Raw genomic sequence first — 22043 nt, 5'->3', positions numbered from 1 at the left:
CAACCTTTGTCAAGCTCTCTTAAAATCAAGGAGGGAATACTTCTTATGAGACCATCACTGCCTTGATACCAAAGTGAGATAAGGACATTATGAGGAAAGAAATCTACAGACCAATTTCCCTGATGCCTACAGACGCAAAAATTCTCAATAAAATATTAGCAAACCAAGTTCAACAACACGTTAAAGGGATTATACACCACGACAATCAAGTGTGATTGATTCCTGGAAGGCAAAAAAAAAATGGTTCAACATACAAAACTAACCAATGCAATACATTAACAGAATAAAGGGATCAAACATCATACAGTCATCTCAACTGAAGCAGAAAAAGCATTTAACAAAACTAAGTACCCTTCTTGAAAAAAAATAATGGAAACTACACTATAATAAAAGGCATATATGAAAATTCACTAACATATCAATGGTGGAAGACTGAAAGCTTTTCCTGTAAGACCTGGAGCAAGACAAAGATGCCTGCTTACACCACTTCTATTCAAGATGACATATATTTTGGAATTGTCTAATGAGAAATTTTAAGACACCATCATAAGAATGCATTGATGGGCAGAGATGAACATGCTTGAAACAAATGAAAAAGTAGAAAGTCCCAGCAAAATAAAGATATGGGAAAGAACCAAATAGAAATATTAGAACTGAAAACTACAATAACTGAAATTTTAAAAAAATATATCACTGATGGCCTTCATATAAGAATGGAAATGACAGGAATGAATCTGAACTGAAGACGGATCAATAGAAATTATCCAGTCTGATAATAGACTGAAAAAAGGCTGAAATTTTAAAAATGAATATAGCCTCAGGGACCTCTGGGACAATAATAAAAGATCTGGCATTCCTGTAATTAGAGTCCTAGAAGGAGGGAAGAAAAAAGGGTAAAACTTTGTTAAAATCAATAGCAGCTGAAAGTTTACCAAATTTGGCCACAGGTATAGTAAAGATTCAAGAAGAATCTATAGATTCAAGAAGCTGGGTGATCTCCAAACAGGATAAGCACAAAGAAATCCATGCAAAAACGTGTTTTACAAACTTCTCAAAATTAAAAACTTTAAAGTAGTTAGCAAGGATACATTACCTATGATAGAGCAATGATTTGAATGATACTGGATTTGTCATTAGAAACCACAGAGGGCAGAAGGAAATGATGACAAGGATGTGGAGAAAGTGGATCACTTGTACAATCCTGATGGAAACCTAACATAGCTACTCCGGAAAATATTTTGGCAACTTCCTAAAACTAAGTATGTCATTATCACACAACTCACCAATTGCATTGTTGGGCATTTGTCCCAGAGAAATGAAAGCTTATGTTCTCACAGAAGCAGGTACACAAATGCTCATAGCACCTTTATTCATGATAGCTCCAAACTGGAAACCAAATATCTTTCAACAGGTGAATGGTTAAACAAACTGTGGTACATTCATACAATGGAATACTACTACTCAATAAATAAGGAATGAACTATTTGTAAAGCTGCTTGGATGGGTCTCAAGGGATATATATTGAGTGGAAAAATTCAATCTGAAAAGATTGCATACTGTATGATTCCATTTATCTTTGTTCCATAATAATTTTAACAATTTACATCAAAATTAAATATTCTTAAAATGATAATTATAGAGGTGGAGAACAGATTGGATTACAGGGGTTTAGGATGGGGTGGAGAGGGAGCTGAATGTTGTTATAAGGCAGCATCATGATGGATCCGTTTGGTGTAAAATAGTTCTGTATTTTGACTGTGGTGGTGATGATACACATTTGCACATGATAAAATTGCATAGAACGAAACCACAAAAAAAAAAAAAGAACGAAACCACAAATGCTATTTAAAACTGGTGAAATTTGTATACAATCAGTGTATTGTTTCAGTGTAAATTTCCTGCATATAGTATTATGCCATAGTTATGCAAGATGTTACCTTGGGAAAACCTCGTTTAAAGAGTACATGGGATCTCTATTATTTCATACTCCTGCATGTGAATTGATAATTGTCCTAAAATAAATTTGATTTTTTGAATCTATTAAATCATGTGGAAACAACCCGTATGCCCATCAAGTGATGAGTAGATAAAAATAGTGTATGCATACAATGGAATATTATTTGGCCGTAAAATTGAGTGAAACACTGACACACTCTAGACCATGAATTAACTTTGAAAACATAATGCTGAGTGAAAGAAGCCAGACACAAAATACCACATATTATATGATTCCATTTATATGAAATGTCCAGAATAGGCAAATCCATAGAGACAGAAAATATTGGTGGTTCTCAAGGGCATGGGACCGGGGGGGTGGGGTGGAATGGGAACTGACTGCTAATGGGTACAGGGTTTCTTTTGGTGGGGACAAAAAATGTTCTGGAATTAGTGGTAATGGTTTCACAACTTTGTGAATGTATTTAAAATGATGAATTTTACAATTTAAAAAATGATCTCATGGTGAATTATATTTCACCAAAGCTTTAAAATGTCAGAATGGGAGCTGTGGAACTCATTGCTAGCATCTTGAAGTTTTCTGGCAAATCCTCCAGGCTGCATTTTGGTATTGAAGATTTCTGCCTTTACTTCAAGATACTATTAAAGTTGATGTGCTTTAAAGATGATGCACTTTACAAATTTTGGCAGCTTTCTATTTGTTTTCTTAAAGTTCCCTTGGTGATTTTGTTAAAATGTTAAGAAGAATAAATATTTGCCAAAAAAAGATAAATATATCAGCAAAGAATACAAATATAAGTGGAAAGTAAATAGGCACTTTGCAGTGAAGTATGCTAAACATTTGGTGCACTTAATTAAAAATAAAGTTATGTAGAAACAAAAAAATGCCAACAACGAACAGGTGGAAACCAAATATAAAATATAATTTACAAACGCTCAAAAACCAATATGTTATTAAGGTTATATAAGTATAATAATGCATGTAATCCATGTTCTGGACATCTATGCTGAAAACTGCAAAATGCTGATGAAGAAATCAAGAAAAAGCTAAACATGGAGAAGCATACTGTGTTGGAATACTCAACAGAGTAAAGACATCAATTCTCCCCAAACTGTTCTATATCTTTAATGAAATTCCTATTAAGATCCCAGTAAGATTTTTGTAGATATACATGAACTTATTCTAAAATTCATATGAAAAGGCAAAGAAAAAAAAAGGCGAAGAAATTATAACAGCTAAAACAAATTTGAAGGACTCCTGGATGGCTCAATGGTTGAGCATCTGCCTTTGGCTCAGGGAGTGATCCCATAGTCCCAGGATCAAGTCCCACATCAGGCTCCCTGCAGAGAGCCTGTTTTTCCTTCTTCCTGTGTCTCTGCCTCTGTGTCTCTCATAACAAATAAATAAAATCTTTAAAAATGAATTTGAAAGAATAAAGTGAAAGAAATCACTATCCAATTATAAGATTTGCTATATAGTTGCAATAATCAAGACAGTGCAGTATTAGTGGAGGGATAGAGATCAATGAGAGAGAATAAAGAACACAAAATGGACCCATGCAAGTATAACCAAATGATTTTTTTTCCAACTGACTTTTTACAGAGGTGTAAAAGCAATTCAATGGAAGGATAGACTTTGAACACATGGTGCTGTAGCAATTGGACATCCATAGTGCAAAAGATGAAGAGGAAGAATGAGGAGAAGAAGGACTTCCACTTAACTATACATTATAACTTATATAGTGCTTTTAGAAGAAAATATTTGGAATCTTAGGACTACACTAAAATTTCTTGGACATTACACCAGAAGCATGATCCATCTATGAAAGGCCCTATTAACAGAATGAAAGGACAAGCCAGGGACTGCAAAAAAATTTTGCAAATTATGTCCAACCAACAAGTGATATCCGTGATATTAAAAGAATGCTATCGGGACACCTGGGTGGCTCAGCGGTTGACCGTCTGCCTTCAGCCCAGGGTGTGATCCTGGAGTCCCAGAATTGAGTCCCACATGGGGCTCCTTGCATGGAGCCTGCTTCTCCCTCTGCCTGTGTCTCTGCCTCTCTCTCTTTCTCTCTCTCTCTCTCTCTCTCTCTTTCTCTGTGTCTCTCGTGAATAAATAAAATCTTTTTAAAAAATGCTGTGAACTCAACAGTTAAAAAAGAATTTAGGGATGCCTGAGTGGCTCAGTCTGTTAAGCATCTCCCTTCGGCTCAAGTCATCCCTGCTCCCCTTGCTTCTCCCTCTCCCCTTGCTTGTGTGCTCTCTCTCTGTGTCAAATAAATAAAATCTTTTTTTAAAAATCAGTTTTTGGACTGAATGGATAAAAGATTTGAACAGAAACTTAACCATAGGGGGAAAAAAAACATAGAAGATCTATACAAAGCCATTCGGAGGGACAAATGACAATCTTTTCCATAAACGGTGTTGGGAAAACTAGAAATCCTCATGTGAAAGAATGAAATTGGACTTTACCTCACACCATAAACAATTAATTCAGTGGATCAAAGACTTAACATAAGAGCTAAAACTTTAAGACTTAGAAGAAAACAAAGGGAAATACTCATGACATTGACAGTGATTTCTTGGGTGTGACACTAAAAGCACAGAAGACAAAAGAAACAATGGATCAGTTGGACTTCTTCAAAATTTAAAACTTTTTTTAAAAAAGATTTTGTTTATTCATGAGAGACACACAGAGAGGCAGAGACAGAGGCAGAGGGAGAAGCAGGCTCCATGCAGGAAGCCTGATGCGGGACTCGATCCTGGGACTCTGGGATCAGGCCCTGAGCTGAAAGCAGATGCTCAACCCCTGAGCCACCCAGGCGTCCCCAAATTTAAAACTTTTGTGCTTCAAAGGACAGTAACGAGAGTAAAAAGACAACTCGGAATGGGAGGGGAAAAAATTTTTAAGCTGTACATATTTAATATGTAGCTTGAGGATAATTATATATCTATGAAAACATCACCAATATCCAAGCCATAGACATATCCATCACTTCTCAAAGTTTCCTCTTGCCCTCTTTATTATGATCGTTAATTTGTATTTGTGTGTGTTGGGGAGTGGTTTCTACCCTCTCAGAAAAATTTAAATATATAATCTAGTATTGTTAGCTATAGGCACTATGTTGAATAGTAGAACTCCAGAACTTATTTACGTTGTGTAGTTGAAATTTTGTTTAATTTGGCCATCACCTTGCCATTCCTTCTACTCCCAAGCCCCTAGAAATCACTGTTTTACAAGAGATTATAGTTGCAAATTAAATACTTGATAGGGGTTAGATATCCAAAATATATATAAAGTACTCCTACATACTCAACAATAATAATAAAAAATAAATAATAAAAATAATAAATAATAATAATAAATAATAAAAAATAAATAAAGTACTCAACAATAATAATAAAAAAAAACCCCAGCAACTTAATTCAAAAATCGACAAATGAATAGCCATCTCCAAAGAAAATACACAAATGCCCATAAGCACATGAAAAGATGCTTAACATTAGTAGTCATTAGAAAAAAGCAAATCAAAATCACAGTGAGGTACCACTTCACATCAATCAGGGTGGCTATTGGCAGAAAGGCAGAAAGCAAGTGGTGATGAGGATGTGAATTTGGAATCCTGGTGTATTGCTCTTGGGAATATAAAATGATGCTGTCATTGTGGGAAACATTTTGGTGGTTCCTCAAAGAGTTAAACACAGGATTATTATATGATCCAGGAATTCCACTTCTAGAGGTAGTATCCAAAAGAACTGAAAGTAGGGATTCAAATAGATACTTGCTGTATTAATTTTTATTAGTAGTATTAATCGTTAATTATAAATAACTTGTATTATACAAAATAATTAATTTGTATTACAACAAATACCAAAAGCTGAGTAGCTTAAACCACAGAAATTTATTTTCTCACAGTTCTGGAGGTTAAAAATGTGAGGTTATAGTGACAGTAGGTGACCTCTCCTTGGTTTGTGGATGGTCATCTTCCTGTGTCTTCACATCATCTGCCTTCTGTATATGTCTATGTCCAAATTCCCTCCTCTTATAAAACACCAGTTATACTAGATTAGGGTCCACCTGAATGTACTTATTTACATTTAATTAGAATTGTAAAGATCCTATCTCCAAATGTAGTCACATTCTGAAGTACTAGGGGTTAAGACTTCAACATAGAAATTTATGTGGGGACACAATTTAGTTTTCAACATTTACACATTAATCCTTATAGGAGCATTATTCACAATAGCTAAAGGGTTGATACAACTCAAATGGCCATCAAGAGATGAATGAATAAATAAATTTGCTTTATCTATGCAGTGAAATATTATTCAGGCTTAAAAAGGAATGAAATTCTGATACATGATACTTTGAAGTAGATAAACTTTGAAAACATTATGCTAAGTGAAATAACCAGAGACAAATGTCAAATATTGTAGAATTACACTTATATGAGGTAACTAGAATAGGCAAATATATAGAAACAGAAAATAGAATAAGGGTTACCAAGGGCTGGAGTGAGCAGAGGAATACAGAGTTATTGTTTAATGGTACAGAGTTTCTGTTGAGGAGGATGGAAAAGTTCAGGAAATGGGTAATGGTGATAATTGTGTAACATTGTGAATATAATTAATGCCACTGAATTGTGCACTTAAAAATAGCTAAAATGGTAAATTTTATGTGTGCTTTACCATGTTTTAAAAAAATGTAAATAAAAAAAAGAGAAGTAATAGGAACTTCACTTGATAAAAGGGAAAATGAACCCAAGGAAAAAATAAAAACATGGAAAAAGAAGAAAAAGTATAGAATGCTATAGCCACTCTAGAAAATAGTTTGATAATGTCTTTTTTTTCTTTTTTTTAAGATTGAATTCATTTATTCATGAGACACACACACACACACACACACACACACAGAGCGAGAGAGAGGCAGAGACACAGGCAGAGGGAGAAGCAGGCTCCGTGCAGGGAACCTGATGTGGGACTCGATCCTGGGACTCCCGGATCACGCCCTGGGCTGAAGGCAGGCACCAAACCGCTGAGCCACCCAGGGATCCCCCAGTTTGATAATTTCTTTTTCCTAAAAGATTTTATTTATTTATTCACTGATAGAGAGAGAGAGAGAGAGAGAGAGAGAGAGAGAGAGAGAGAGAGAAGCAGAGACACATGCAGAGGGAGAAGCAGGCTCCATGCACCGGGAGCCTGATGCAGGACTTGATCCAGGTACTCTAGGATCATGCCCTGGGCCAAAGGCAGGTGCCAAACCACTGAGCCACCCAGGGATCCCCCTGATAATTTCTTTAAAAACATATACTTACCATCCAACCCAGCAATAGTACTCCTGGGCATGAAAACTCTTATTCAGGCAAAAACTGTGCACAAATGTTAATAGCAGCTTTATTTTGAATAACTCCAAACTAGCAATGTTCCATATGTTTTTTCATGGGTTAGACTGTGGTACATACATACAATGGAACACTACTAAGCAACAAAAAGGGAAGAACTCTTAATACATGCAACAACTGTAGTGAAAAATCCAACTTCAAAAGTTACATATTGGGGATCCCTGGGTGGTGCAGTGGTTTGGTGCCTGCCTTTGGCCCAGGGCACGATCCTGGAGACCTGGGATGGAATTCCACGTTGGGCTCCCGGTGCATGGAGCCTGCTTCTCCCTCTACCTGTGGCCCTGCCTCTCTCTCTCTGTGTGTGTGACTATCATAAATAAATAAAGAAAAAAATATTTAAAAAAAGTTACATATCATATGATTTCATTTACATAACACTGTTGAAATGATAAAATTATAGACATGGAGAAAAGATCAGTGGTTACTAGAGGTTGGGGACGGGGTGGAAGGTAGCATGAGGGAGTTGTTTTGTAAAGGTAGTTCTTGATTTTGTGCTGTATCTTGTTTTTGGTGATAGTTATACAAATATATACATGCTATTAAATTGCACAGAACTGCATATGTGTGCAAACCCAAATAAATGCATGTTAAAAGGGTGAAATGGGAATAAGGTTTGTAGATTATACCAATATTGATTTTCTGGTATGGTACTATACTATACTTATGTATGGTATTACCATTGGAGGCAGGTATGTACAGGAGGTCTCTCTACTATTTTTTCCAACTTCCTTTGAGTATTTGAAAATTAAAAGTTTAATCATGTTGGATATAATTATTTCAATGGTTTATAAGCTTCTTTTTGATATGACAGGTGCCCAGGGATAACACATTTGGGGGATCCCTAGGTGGCACAGCGGTTTGGCGCCTGCCTTTGGCCCAGGGCGCGATCCTGGAGGCCTGGGATCGAATCCCACGTCGGGCTCCCGGTGCATGAAGCCTGCTTCTCCCTCTGCCTGTGTCTCTGCCTCTCTCTCTCTGTCTCTATGAATAAATAAATAAAATCTTAAAAAAAAAGAAGTTAAAATTTTTCAGTATTTAAATGTGTAGAGGAGGATGTTTAAATTAAATAGTAATTATATAGAAAACTACCCTGGCATGATGTTAAGCATAGTTCCAAATTTGTTTTAAAATTCCATGCAGGGGATCCCTCGGTGGCGCAGCAGTTTGGCGCCTGCCTTTGGCCCAGGGCGCGATCCTGGAGACCCGGGATCGAATCCCACGTCGGGCTCCCGGTGCATGGAGCCTGCTTCTCCCTCTGCCTGTGTCTCTGCCTCTCTCTCTCTCTGTGACTATCATAACTAAATAAAAAAAAAATTTAAAAAAATTAAAAAAAAATTCCATGCAATGCTAGGAAAAAAGAAAGAAATACAGTAAAATCTTATCAGTAGTTACCATTGGGTTGGTTATTACAGATGGTTTTAATTTCCTTTTTAATATTTTCTAATTTGTCCTAAGTTTATACAATACCATGGTTGTTTTATAATCAGAAAAAAAAGAAAAAAAAAGTATTCTAAGAATAGAACTAAAGCTATCCAAACCACCACACCGCACAGAATTGTAATAGTGGAGGGCAGCCCGGGTGGCTCAGCGGTTTAGCCCCGCCTTCAGCCCAGACCTGGGATCAAGTCCCATGTCGGGCTCCCTGCGTGGAGCCTGCTTCTCCCTTTGCTTCTCTGTCTCTCTCTCTCTCTGTCTCTCATGAATAAATAAATAAAATCTTAAAAAAAGAATTGTAATAGTGCATATTAGCTCCTAAAGGGAGACATTTGTTTTCAAAGTGACACAGGTGATCTCTAAACAAGGTTTCCCAGGCAACCCCACTGTGGTTATCAGTATAGAATGCCACCTCCAGGGGTAGAATCACCCTCTTGGAAGTTGAAAGGCCTACTCCTCCTTAAAAGAATAATGAGTTGTCTGCAGGGGTAGGTGTCTGGTTTAAATTCCCTCTGCAGAAATATACACCTGCTGACTGGTTTCACTGCTCGAAGAAAATCCCTCCCGCCCTTAATAAAAAGTCAATGAAGCTGAAAGAAATCTAGTTTCTTAGATTTGGGGTGGCAGTTGGAAAATTGGTAAGCATCTTAAATATGGAGGCATCTCACCTAAGCACTGAATCCATTTTCAGAATTAACCTGAATTTCTGGTGGCACCTGCTCTGGGGCAGTGGACAGGTGAGGTGTGGGAGGGGGAGGAGTCTGGTCATTTTCTCTTGATTTGAAAAATGCAAGGGGTGGATGGACATGGTCACTATTTCAAGTGAAAATTCCTCTTATCATTTCATTAGCAATAGTAACTCATTCTGGAAGCTCTCTTTGGTGTTTAGATGAGTCAGTCAGCCGGTGCTGAACTAGGTGGTCTGCCAAAGGTTCTTCCTCTAAAACTGCCTTAGGCTCTGTTTGTGGCCTGTATATATTCCAGCCCAGATGGTGCCAGAGGGGCTGCAAAGAGGCACATGACCTGGATTTTGCCTTCAGCTTATTTACAATCCAGGAGAAAGGGTAAGGTGTAAAAACATGCAAAATTAAATAGCTCAATAGTTAGTTGAGGGAAAGATATAAGGGAAGTGACTATGTTTAACTGCCTAGTAGAATAATTAAGAAACCTTACATGCACTTAGTCCTCACATACCAGGTACCATGTTAAGCAAGCATTAAAAATGTATTATCTCTTAAATGTGTGGGACAAAGCTAGTTTGGTGGGAATAATAATATTCCTATTATTATTAATTAGTGCTTGATACATGTGAGGTGCTGTGCTGCTAAGTGCTTCACTTGGCACAACTCCTAGAATCCTGTGGCGGAGAGGAAGCCGGTGCTTAGAGGTGCCCCAGTCGTGCCCGAGATCACAGAGCTGAAGGGGGAAGCCAGGATTCAAAGCCATGCAGACTAGCTCCAGGGCCTCCACTCCTTCTATTTCTTTTACTTTTATTGTGGCAACAGCACTTAACATAAAATCTATGCGCTTCACAAAAATTTTTTCGCTTCACAAATTCTTAAGTGTGCATGATTTTTTTTTTTTAAGTGTGCATGATTTTTGACCAAGTACAATGTCAGATGCAGATACCTGGAGCCTGTTCGCCTGTTCAACTTCCCTAACTGAACGTTTTTTGACTTTTTAAAAAACAATTTTATTTATTTATTCATGAGAGATACAGAGAGAGAGAGAGAGGCAGAGACACAGGCAGAGGGAGAAGCAGGCTCCATGCAAGGAGCCCGATGTGGGACTCGATCCTGGGAATCCAGGATCAAGCCCTGGGCTGAAGGCAGGCGCTCAACCGCTGAGCCACCCACGTGTCCCTTTTTTATTCTTTTTAGATATTTTATTTATTTATTTAGAGAGAAAATCTCAAGCAGGCTCCAAACTCAGCATGGAGCCCAATGTGGGGCTTGATCTCACGACCCCGATATCATGATCTGAGCCGATCAGCCCATCTCAGATTGGCTGCACCACCCAGGTGTTCCTACACATTTTCTTTATCCATTCATCTGTTGATTATTTCTATGTTTTAGCAATTGTGAATAGTGCTGCAGTGAATACAAGAGTGCAGGTATCTCTTCAAGTTCCTGACCTCTAATTCTTTCGGATAATATACCCAGAAGTGCTGATCAGATGTAGTTCTGTTTTTAGCATTTTGAGGAACTGCCATACTGTTTTCCATAGTGGCTGCACCGTTTTACATTCCCACAGGGCTCCTTGTTTCTAACTACCATCTTATACTAACTTCCCAAGATCTCAGAGAACTGAGAAAGGAGAAAATGATTGACATTGAAGCTTTGGACCTTTGGCTTTGGGAGGATGAGATTTGAAAAGTTTTTATTGGGGACAAGATGAAAAAGAGGAGAGGATGCTTTATGTGGGATGTGGCTGTTAGGTAGTCAGTTATTGGGAGATTAGCATTATGGCATTTCAAGCTATAATATTTGATTCACATCTGTCAATTCCTGAGCAGCCATGAATTTCTAGTCAACTAGAACACAACAGAATTGCCCTGAGTTTGCCACAGCCTAAGGCAGAGGGGCAGAAAATATGGTCTGCAGCCAAATCTGGCCCACCACCTGCTTTTGTAAATAAGATTTTATTAGAATACAGCCACTCCCATTCATTCTATGGCTTTCCCAGTACATGGGAGAGATGAATGGTTGCAACAGAGACCATAGGCTCTGTAAAGCTTAAAGTATTTTTTGTAGGGCAGCCCGGGTGGCTCAGCGGTTTAGCGCCACCTTCAGCCCAGGGTGTAATCCTGGAGACCCAGGATCATGGAGTCCCTGCAGTGTGCTCCCTGCATGGAGCCTGCTTCTCCCTCTGCCTTGTGTCTCTGCCTGTGTGTGTGTGTGTGTGTGTGTGTGTGTGTGTGTGTCTCATGAATAAATATATTTTTTGCAGAAAAGTTTGCTGACTTCTGGCCTAATGTAATTACAGTGATTGTTATTTTTTCTCTTCTAAGTTTTTATTTTGGGAAATGTCAAATCTACAAAGTATTTCAAAGATACTATAATGAACATTTAAATGCCTTTCTCCTTGATTAGCACTTAACATTTTCTCACATTTGCTTCCTCTCTTCTCTTAGATGAGGACATCATAACTCAATACTTCTATTTAGTATAATCTAAATAAATACATATATATGTGTATACACATTAGCATATATCTCCTAAGAATAAGGATAGACTTTTATGTAGCCCCAGGAATTTAATATTGATGATATAAGCAGACCGTATCCAAATTTTCCAATCCAGTTTCTTGTGTGCAGGATTAATCATTGGTTTTAGTGGTCATGTGTCATTACTGTTCTTTTCTCTAGAACAATTGCCCAGCCTTAAGTCTTTTTTTCCCCCCTCAGCTGATTAAGGCATAATTGACATATAAAATTGTAAGATATTTAAAGTGTTCATCCTGATGATTTGATATCCATAATGGAAGGATTATTTCCTGTTTTCATGACATCAACGTATTTGAAGAGTGTGGACTGGGTATTGTACAGAACGTCCCTCATCTTGGATTTTTTTGATCATTTCTTGAGGATTCGATTCAGGTTTTAGCATTTTGGCAGGAATGCCAACGAGGTGATGTGTCCTTCTCGGTAAGGGCACCCCATCAGGAGCCCAGTGATTGTTAATGCAGCAAAATCACATTGATAGTGGTAGTCAGATGGGCTTGACTGGGCTTGACATTTTGCATCCCAAAATGGTGGGATGCAAAATGACCTGCTTACAAATCTACAGTTTATTCACAGAAAGGGCACAAAGGTAGCAACTGCATTGAAAGGGAACATTTCACAGCCGAAGGCCATCCTACCCCGGGGGCTGGAAAGTCCAGGTGCACGTTCCTATTACCCCTCTCTTGGCTCAGGAACCACCTGCATTGCACAGAATGCCTTGGAACAGGTGCTCTGTTCATACAGACAATCCAGGTGTGCACAAAGATCCCAAATGTTTGCAGTCATTGCAGGGTTGGGACTCATTTAAACAGAGAGCCGATCCATCCAATAATAATAGAAGCACAAATGTTTCATACTTGACAATTCTTTTCTTCCCTGATCAAATGAGTATCTGTACTTTATGGCATATTTCCATTGACTAATCAAACCATACTTAATCTATTTTTGATTATTTTGTCCCTTCCAACAAAATCAACCTTTTCTTTTTTTTTAAATCAACCTTTTCTCATGTACCGTATCTTAGTTCCCATAGGAGCATAGATCAGAAGTCTTGTCTCTATTATTTCACGACCAAATGTGACATGCAAACCCAAAGACATAGTCACAGTACTGCTGTTCCTTGTGGTCACATAGACCTCACACCTGTTCATTGGTTGTGAGGACGTAGATGACGCCCAGAAAGTCATCAGGTTGGAAATTGTCAGCTGGCTTATTTTTTTTTTTAATGTGGTGAAATATTTACTACTTAAGTCGATCATTTTTCTGTGTACAGTGCAGGGGTATTAAGTGCATTCACCATGCAACCCCTATCAATTTCCAGAACTTGCTCATCATCCCAAATAGAAATTCTGTACCATTTAAAAACTCCTCGTTCCTTGCTCCCTATAGGCCCTGGTAACTTCTATTCTGCTTTCTGTCTTAATAAATTTGCCTATTCTAGCTGCTTCCTCCAAGTTAAATCATTACCATGTTTGTTCCTTGTGTCTGGCTTATTTCATTTATCGTAATGTTTTCAAGGTTCATCCATGTTGTACCACGTATCAGAATTTCATTCCTTCTAAAGATGATATTCCTTTGTCCACACATGCCTATTTGTTCGCCTGTTCATCTGTTGGTGACCATTTGGGCTGTTTCCACATTCTGACTGTTGCAAACAATGGTGTGATGAACATCGGTATGTATTTGTTTTAGTTCCTGCTTTTAATTCTTTGTGGTGTATGCCTAGGATTAGAATTGATGGATCAGGGGATCCCTGGGTGGCGCAGCGGTTTGGTGCCTGCCTTTGGCCCAGGGCGTGATCCTGGAGACCCGGGATCGAGTCCCACATCATGCTCCCAGTGCATGGAGCCTGCTTCTCCCTCTGCCTATGTCTCTGCCTCTCTCTCTCTCTCTCTCTCTCACTGTGTGCCTATCATAAATAAATAAAAATTAAAAAAAAAAAGAGACTCCATCCAGCCTTTGTGTCAGTCTTCTTCCTCTGTTATGGCCTTGATTTTTTTTTAGATAAGGAATGTCAATTATTTTTAAATTTTGAAATAATATCAATCTTAAAGAAAATCTGCAAGTGAGGAACAAAGAACTACTACCTGGGATCCCTGGGTGGCTCAGAGGTTTAGTGCCTGCCTTTGGCCCAGGTTGTGATCCTGGAGTACCGGTATCGAGTCCCGCATCGGGCTCCCTGCATGGAGCCTGTTTCTCCCTCTGCCTGCCTCTCTCTCTCTCTGTGTCTCTCATGAATAAATAAATAAGGGACACCTGGGTGGCTCAGCAGTTGAGCGTCTGCCTTTGGCTCAGGGCATGATCTCAGGATCCAGGATCGAGTCCTCATCGGGCTCCCTGCATGGAACCTGCTTCTCCCTCTATGTCTCTGCTTCTCTCTCTCTGTGTATCTCTTATGAATAAATAATAAATCTTAAAAAAAAAAAAAGAGAGGCACTGCTCCTCGTTCTAAAATTCTCAGGAATCATTTTAACACAGGTTTATTAGGATGATGTTTGTAATGATCTAGAAAATGATTCCGCTCCTTCACTGAATAATCCCTTTTTTCCATGGTTTCTTGCCCTCCCTTGTCATCTTGCCCCACTTGAATTATCTCCTTTGTTGACATAAGTCTCACAGAATTAGCGGATTCATCAAATATTACAGTGCCAGCCAGAAAGGGCAGAGCTCACCCCAAGGAGATTCTGAATTTACTTTCATTTTGCTGATGCTCAAAGCAGCAACCACAGAACTGAATTTTTAGCTGACCTGACATCAGTTTGCATTCCCTTCTGGTCCATTTTTCTAGCTCCTGAGGTTCAGATTCTTTCATCTCCAGATTTCACTGGAATGTTTTACTACTGGTGTCTAATTTCAAAGTCTCTGTTACTTCAAACCAAAAGTAACTTGTGCATTTTGATCCTCTTTATCAGAAACACCCTTTTTCTCTCTAGTAATGCCCTAGCCAGTAAGAATGAGTCAGGGTTTTATCAGTAAGTCCTACATCTGATGCCAGCTGCTGAAATGGTTTAACAGGCTTTAGTTGCTAAAGATTCACAGGATCCTAAATGACAATACTAACAAACTTAGTTTATTACAGGAAAAAAATACAATATAGCAGTAATATTTAAGTAATACACTTATTATTCAAGATATACACTGCAGCCAAAGGCTGTCTCATAGCAAGAGCTTTCCAGCTTTCTCATAGCTGGAAGAGCCAGGTACAGGGTTCTATTACGCTTCTTCTGTAAGAGCCAACACAAATTAAAAAAAAAAAAAAATAGAGTCAGGGACCCCTGGGTGGCGCAGCGGTTTGGCGCCTGCCTTTGGCCCAGGGCGCGATCCTGGAGACCCGGGATCGGGTCCCACGTCGGGCTCCCGGTGCATGGAGCCTGCTTGTCCCTCTGCCTGTGTCTCTGCCCCTCTCTCTCTCTCTCTCTGTGTGACTATCATAAGTAAATAAAAATTTAAAAAAGAGCCAACACAGAACCCGCTTTCACCTCTGGCGCAGGAACCAGCAACATGTGCCTGGAACACTTTGGGGCACGGAGCCCAAAATAGAGTCTCTGCTAGTTTCTCTTTTCAATATTTCGCTGGTCACATTGGCATATTCCCACCATGTAACTAGTTCCAACTGCACAACACTTTGGCTTTTGTCAGTGAATACCGCTGAGAGGCTGACCTAAGCTACCCTGAAGCTGCTTGAACCAATACTGATGGGTGAGGTCAGCGTGCGTCATGCCTTGACCGGGGTCGGCACCCGCAGGGACGCGGACAAACAGCTCAGGTCCTACCACAGGTGGCTCTCGCGGCCTATGTAACTTAGCTCTGGGCAGTGCTTCACGGTTTACGGACTGGAGGGTTCTTACCAACTTGAATAAGCCGGTATTATCGTCCCTACTTAGAAATGAAGAACGTGAGGTTCCGAGAGCCTGTGACGTGCTGTCGGTTCCCCTGAAGCGCCCGTGTGCCCCGTGTGCCCCGTGCGCCTCCTGCTTTCTGTCCTCTTGACGCCGAGCTGAGGTTTGCGCACCTTTTCCTCCCGTCGTCTTCTGAGTACTGCCAGTTAGGCCTGCGCCTCTGAGCAACGTGCGGATTGGGTGATCGTGCCTGGGGGATTTCACTCACGGAATCACGCTGCGGTGTGTCCCGGTGCCGCTCCCCCAGCCCCAGCAGGTCACGCCCCAGGGCGAGCCCCGCCGCTGGCGGCGGTTGCCAGCAATCTTCACTGTTGAAATAGATCGTAGAGGACTGGGCCTTCGGGCATTTGCTTCCTTCCCAGGTCTTGGGGACTGCACGGAGCGGCGCTCTAGGCCCGCTCCGTGTCCACCGTGCGGACGTGCCCTTGTTTTCTCCAGGGCGACGTATTCCCCAGAAAGGCCGCGCATCCTCGAGCTCACCGGGTCACGCCGCAGGACTCCACAGTCACCACAGTGACGCTTCCACGGCAGCGACTGACGCGGCGGCACAGGCGCAGAGCGTGCACAGCCGCGTGCGCACACACCCTCCGCTCAGCCCGCACGCACACGCGTCCGCAGACGTGCACACACGCACGCTCGACGCGACGCCACCCCCACACCGGGTTCACACTCGCACACGCACGCGCGCGCCCGGCATGCGCCGCACGTCTACGCGCACAGCCCTCGCGGTCACACGCCGGCCCCCCACGTGACCCGGCCAGGGGGCGTGGACTCGGCCGCTCGCGGCTGCGGAAGCTTGTCCCGGCCGCGCCGCCGTCGGACGCCAGGTGTCGGAGGTCGCGGCGGCGTTGGCGGTGGCGTTTTTTTCTACCCGGAAACCACGGCTGCCGGAGCCCGGGACGAGTCTGTCGCCACGGCGTGAGCCCGACTGGCCTGTGGGCCTCGCCTGGGCCCCGCGGAGACGATGGTGCCGAGCGGCCCCGGGCCCGCCGCGCGCCGCCGCGAGTGAGCTGTGAGCGGCCGCGGGCGTCCGCCGAGCAGCTGGCCGGGCCGGGCCCGGGGCGCGCCGCTGCCCACCGGGGCGGGGTGAGCCGGGGCGGGGCGGGAGCCGGGAGCCGGCCGCCGGCCGCGCTGGGTGGGGGCGGACTCTGGCGGGCTGTCCCCGGCGCCCCCGGGGGCCGCAGCCCCCGCCCCCGCCGCTGGGGGGGGGGGGTCGCTCCGCGCTGGCCGGGTCTGGCCTGCGCCGCCGGCCTGGGCCTGCTCGCCCGCCGGCCCGAGATGGCCGGGCCTCCACGTACGGGCCTGAGGCCTGCACAACTGGGCCTTGGCCCGGGGAACAGTGTGGTCGTTGGCCCTTTTTGAGTTTGGGTCGTGTTCGCGTTGCTTCCCCGTCTGCAGACTATACACGCCTCAGAGGGAAGGTGGGAGACAGACGTCTGTGCGGAGACTTCAAATAGCGTTTTTGTGTGTGTCGAAGTTGGTAGAAACCCAGGGAGGAGGCGGGTTAGGAGCTCCACTCATATTTTGACAAAGCAAGCTGAGGAGTGGCTTCAGGGTCATCCAGAGGCACGTAGTTTTGTTTCCCTTGATAAGCACCGTTAGGAATAAAAGCAAGCCTGTTGTGCTGTTTTGAATTGCGTGAGCATCGCGACGGGGGAACAGCCGGTGAGGGGGCCTTCGTTGCAGAATCCGGTGCCTGTAGTCTGTTGCCGACCAGCGGTTTGCAGCCCTCGCTCAGCGATGAATGGGGAGCTGCCCTGCAAACTGCCTCAAAGCCGGAGACCGCGGCTCCTCCCGACCCGCTACTTTCCTGCCTCGACGGTGGGCCGCTGTGGGAGGCAGTGGGAGGACGAATTCCAGCGCTGGAATTTGATTAATTTGATGACGAATGTTTAATAAACTGTTTTGACCCGAAAGCTCCCGGTTAGATTGGGGTCTGAGCATCTGTCTCCTGCCTGTATATGGAATTGCGCAAAGGGTGAGAACACCTTCCAGCTTCCTCATTTAAGACAAGGAAATAGACCTGTTGTGAGCTGAGACGTACTTCATGACTCCAAGCATGTTTTCTCTCTTGGATAAGGAGGCGGTTGTGTTGGCTTCCGAGTAGAGGTGCGGGAAGAATTTCTCTGGTCTGATTGAGATCGCCTGGAAGGGGGGCTGCCCCCCACGCCTGGGTACTGAGATCCCCAAATGCTGATCAAGCACACACCTCTGTTTGGGCTGTAGCTGCAGCCGCTACAGGAAGAGAGGCAAGAACTCAATGCAAATACAGTTTTTCTTGCAGGGAACTTACTTAGAAAAAGCAATAGGTTATAAAAAGTGGTAGGGTGTAATTGCCATATGGAGATAAAATTATTAGGGTGTTTTTTTTTTTTAAGATTTTATTTATTTATTCACGAGAGACACAGAGAGAGAGAGAGAGAGGCAGAGACACAGGCAGAAAGAGAAGCAGGCTCCATGCAGGGAGCCCGACGTGGGACTCGATCCCAGGGCTCCAGGATCATGCTCTGGGCCGAAGGCAGGCGCTAAACAGCTGAGCCACCCAGGGATTCCCCCGGTGTTTTGTTTTTTAAAAGATTTCACTTATTTATTCGTGAAAGACACAGAAAGAGAAAAGCAGAGACAGAGGCAGAGGGAGAAGCAGGCTCCCTGCGGGGAGCCCAAAGCAGGACTGGCTCCAGGGTCAGGACCTTAGCCGAAGGCAGCCGCTCAACTGCTGAGCCACCCAGGCGTTCCTTATTAGGGGTTTTGTTATGATTAGGCTTCATAAAGGAACTGGCTGTGAGGTGGACCTCAGCTCAGCATCTGGAGGATTTGGGTCTTTAAGAATTAACTGGGAAATGAAAAAGCCAGGGTCAGTTGGTGGGACAGCACTTAGGTAGCTGGACAATAGGAGCCTAGAATCATTGTCGGAAGTCAGTTAAGGGTTAAATACTTTTCTTGTTTGCTTGCTTGCTTTCTTGCTCGTTCTTAGATTGAGTTATTTGAGAGAGAGTGAGAGCGAGTGGGGGGCAGGAGAAGAGGGAGAGCGACAGCGAGTCCTCAAGATTCCCTGCTGAGTGCAGAGCCCAATTCAGGGTTCTGTCCCAGGACCCTGGACCCTGAGATCATCTGAACTGAAATAGTCGGAGGCTTAACCCACTGAGCCACCCAAGCTGCGGTTAAATGCTTTTCTAAGAAAAAGCATAGGCTACCCAGTCTGGCTTCTGGTAGATTTCTGGGTTCTAAAGAATTGTTTTCATTTGATCGGTTTCTTTTGTTCTGTTATGCAGCCAGTGACAAAAAGCAGTGCTTAACTTATTTTAAGGACAGTGAAAAAAAAGGCTGATTGTGATTTCTGTCTAGTATTAACAATCAGGAAATTAAATTTGGTGTCTGCAAGTTGTTTTTGTGCTTGTGTTTAGTTTGGGAGAACACAGCTCGTGTGGTCTCTGCCACTCTGGCTGCAGCCAAGTGATGGGTGGCAAGATCTTTAGCCAGTTCCTAAGTGTTTTTACTGACATTTAGTTCACTTCCCAGACATGTCGTGTATTTCTTCTACCCAGTATTGTCCAAGAACCTTTGAAGCCATTCAAATAGGATGCCATGTCATTGCTCTGCAACATTATGACTAGTCTCAGGACCTCACTGGCTTAACTTTTTAATGCTTCTTTTAGAATCTTCTCCCGTTTTTTTTTTTTAAGTTTTTATTTTTATTTATTTATGATAGTCACACACAGAGGGGGGGGGCAGAGACAGAGACATAGGCAGAGGGAGAAGCAGGTTCCATGCACCGGGAGCCCGACGTGGGATTCGATCCCGGGTCTCCAGGATTGCGCCCTGGGCCAAAGGCAGGCGCTAAACCGCTGCGCCACCCAGGGATCCCTCTTCTTCTGTTTCTACCCATTGCTGTGTCTCCTCGTTACAGACAAACATCTGAAAAAGAGTGGTTTTAATAGGGGCCGTGGCTTTATTTATTTATTTATTTATTTATTTATTTATTTATTTATTTATTTATTTATTTATTTATGATAGTCACAGAGAGAGAGAGAGAGGCAGAGACACAGGCAGAGGGAGAAGCAGGCTCCATGCACCGGGAGCCCGATATGGGATTCGATCCCAGGTCTCCAGGATCGCGCCCTGGGCCAAAGGCACGCACCAAACCTCTGTGCCACCCAGGGATCCCTATTTCTGTTTTTAAGAGGGCTTTTTAAAAAGCAATTTACTGTGACATTTCTGTTAAAATGAAAAAAAAAGAAAAAGGATATGTGGAATTTAAGAAACGGAACAAACGATCATAGTGGAAAAAAAGAGACAAACCAAGCAAGACTCTTAATTATAGAGAACAAACTGATGGTTACCAGAGGGACGATGGGTGGGGGGATGGGTTAAATAGAAGATGGGGATTAAGGAGGGCCCTGTTTGTGATGAGCACCGGGTGATATATCTTAAGTATTGAATCACTAAATTGTACACTCAAAACTAATATTACTATATGTTAACTAAAATTTAAATAAAAATGTTAAAATGAGGGATCCCTGCGTGGCACAGCAGTTTAGCGCCTGCCTTTGGCCCAAGGCGCGATCCTGGAGACCCGGGATCGAATCCCACGTCGGACTCCCGGTGCATGGAGCCTGCTTCTCCCTCTGCCTATGTCTCTGCCTCTCTCTCTCGCTCTCTCTCTCTCTGTGTGACTATCATAAATAAAAATTTTTTTAAAAAAAATAAAAATGTTAAAATGAGCTCAGTATCATAGTTTTTTTATGATAAAAAAGGAAATGGAGGAAAGAGAGTTTTTAGCAAATTAATTTTTCATTTTGGATTTATTTTGATATAGAAATCTTTAAATTATCTTTCCCACAGTACAAATTGAATAAATTTGACGAGGTCTGAGGTTTGTGTATAATTACGGACCTAAGTGTAGTCCTGGGGACTATAACAACCTTTGGTGATGACACAAAATATGGTCATTTGCCCGTTGGACTTTTATGCTGTTTGGCTAAAAGTGCTATTTTCACAACATCTCCCAGTCTTTACACTGAATTTGGCTGTTATAATTTCATATTGAATGTTTAGTGTTGATTTAATCTTGTTATCACTCATGATTTATTTTTTTTTAATATCTGTTAAGTAAACTTCCAGGTCATTAAACGTTAACCTCGGGATACTTTTAATTTGGTTTTTAAGATGGTCAGCAGTTTAAAAAAATTAAAGAACAAAGATAAATTATTTTCCATTTCCGAACTGTGGTGAATTAATTTTTTTAAAAAGGGAGGGGGGCATGTTCGAAGTTACCGTGATTTTATATTATGACTTTGGAAATGGAGCCATGCATTCATTAATTATAAGTGAGTAGAAATACAGCTTGAGTCTGAATTTTGGAAATAAGTCTGGTTACAAATGTGATTATGTCAGCCCATGTTTCTTTCTTTTTTGTTTTTATTTGAGTGTTAGTGTTGCAAATGGACTTTTAGCAATGAAAACTCTATGCTTCTTGTTGTAATTTCTCTTTTTATCATTTAAACTTGAGTTCTTGTGAAAGTCTTTTCTACACTGGATTGTATTAGCTTGAGAAACAACTCATTGACAGAAGATTCTACTCATCTTTGCTTTACACTCTAATTGATGAGAGTTGAGATATGAATTGCCTTGCTTAAGGAGATGGAAAATAGGTTAACTGTCTTAAACTTCAAAAAAAATCTTGTGTTTTTATTGAAGGCCATGACTAAAAACACTTTATATATCTATGGCTTATGAAAATTTTGTTTGTTTCTTTTCAACTTGGCGTTGGACTTGAAACGTATTTATCAACCCTGGTATTATGCTTGATGACACAGCTTTTGGGGTCGGATGAATTAAGTCAGAGCCTGTCTCTGCCACTTATTACCTTGCACAAATTACTTAACCTCTTTTGACTCCGTTTCCTCTTCCATAAAATCAGGATAGGAGTATCTACCTAGCAGTCTTTTGTCTTTCTTTTTTTTTTTAATATTTTATTTATTTATTCATGAAAGACACAGAGGAGAGAGAGAGGCAGAGACACAGGCAGAGGAAAAAGCAGGCTCCATGCAGGGAGCCCGATGTGGGACTCGATCCCGGGTCTCCAGGATCACGCCCTGGGCCAAAGGCAGGCGCCAAACCGCTGAG

At 42.0% G+C, this 22043-nt stretch overlaps 1 protein-coding gene across 1 annotated transcript in view; it reads left to right on the top strand.

The window, feature by feature from the left end:
* Positions 1–16705: 16705 nt before the first annotated feature.
* TMEM248 (transmembrane protein 248) overlaps positions 16706–22043 on the top strand; it is a 33961-nt gene continuing 28623 nt past the window's right edge. Inside the window, exon 1 of the mRNA XM_055341004.1 lies at positions 16706–17003. The gene's annotated coding sequence lies outside the window, so the exon portion shown is untranslated. The remainder of the gene's footprint in view (positions 17004–22043) is intronic.

Source organism: Nyctereutes procyonoides, unplaced genomic scaffold (genome assembly GCF_905146905.1).
Source record: "Nyctereutes procyonoides isolate TBG_1078 unplaced genomic scaffold, NYPRO_anot_genome, whole genome shotgun sequence".
Taxonomy (NCBI): domain Eukaryota; kingdom Metazoa; phylum Chordata; class Mammalia; order Carnivora; family Canidae; genus Nyctereutes; species Nyctereutes procyonoides.
Note: the sequence above shows the minus strand (reverse complement) of the source record. Positions and strands in the feature narration are given on the sequence as shown.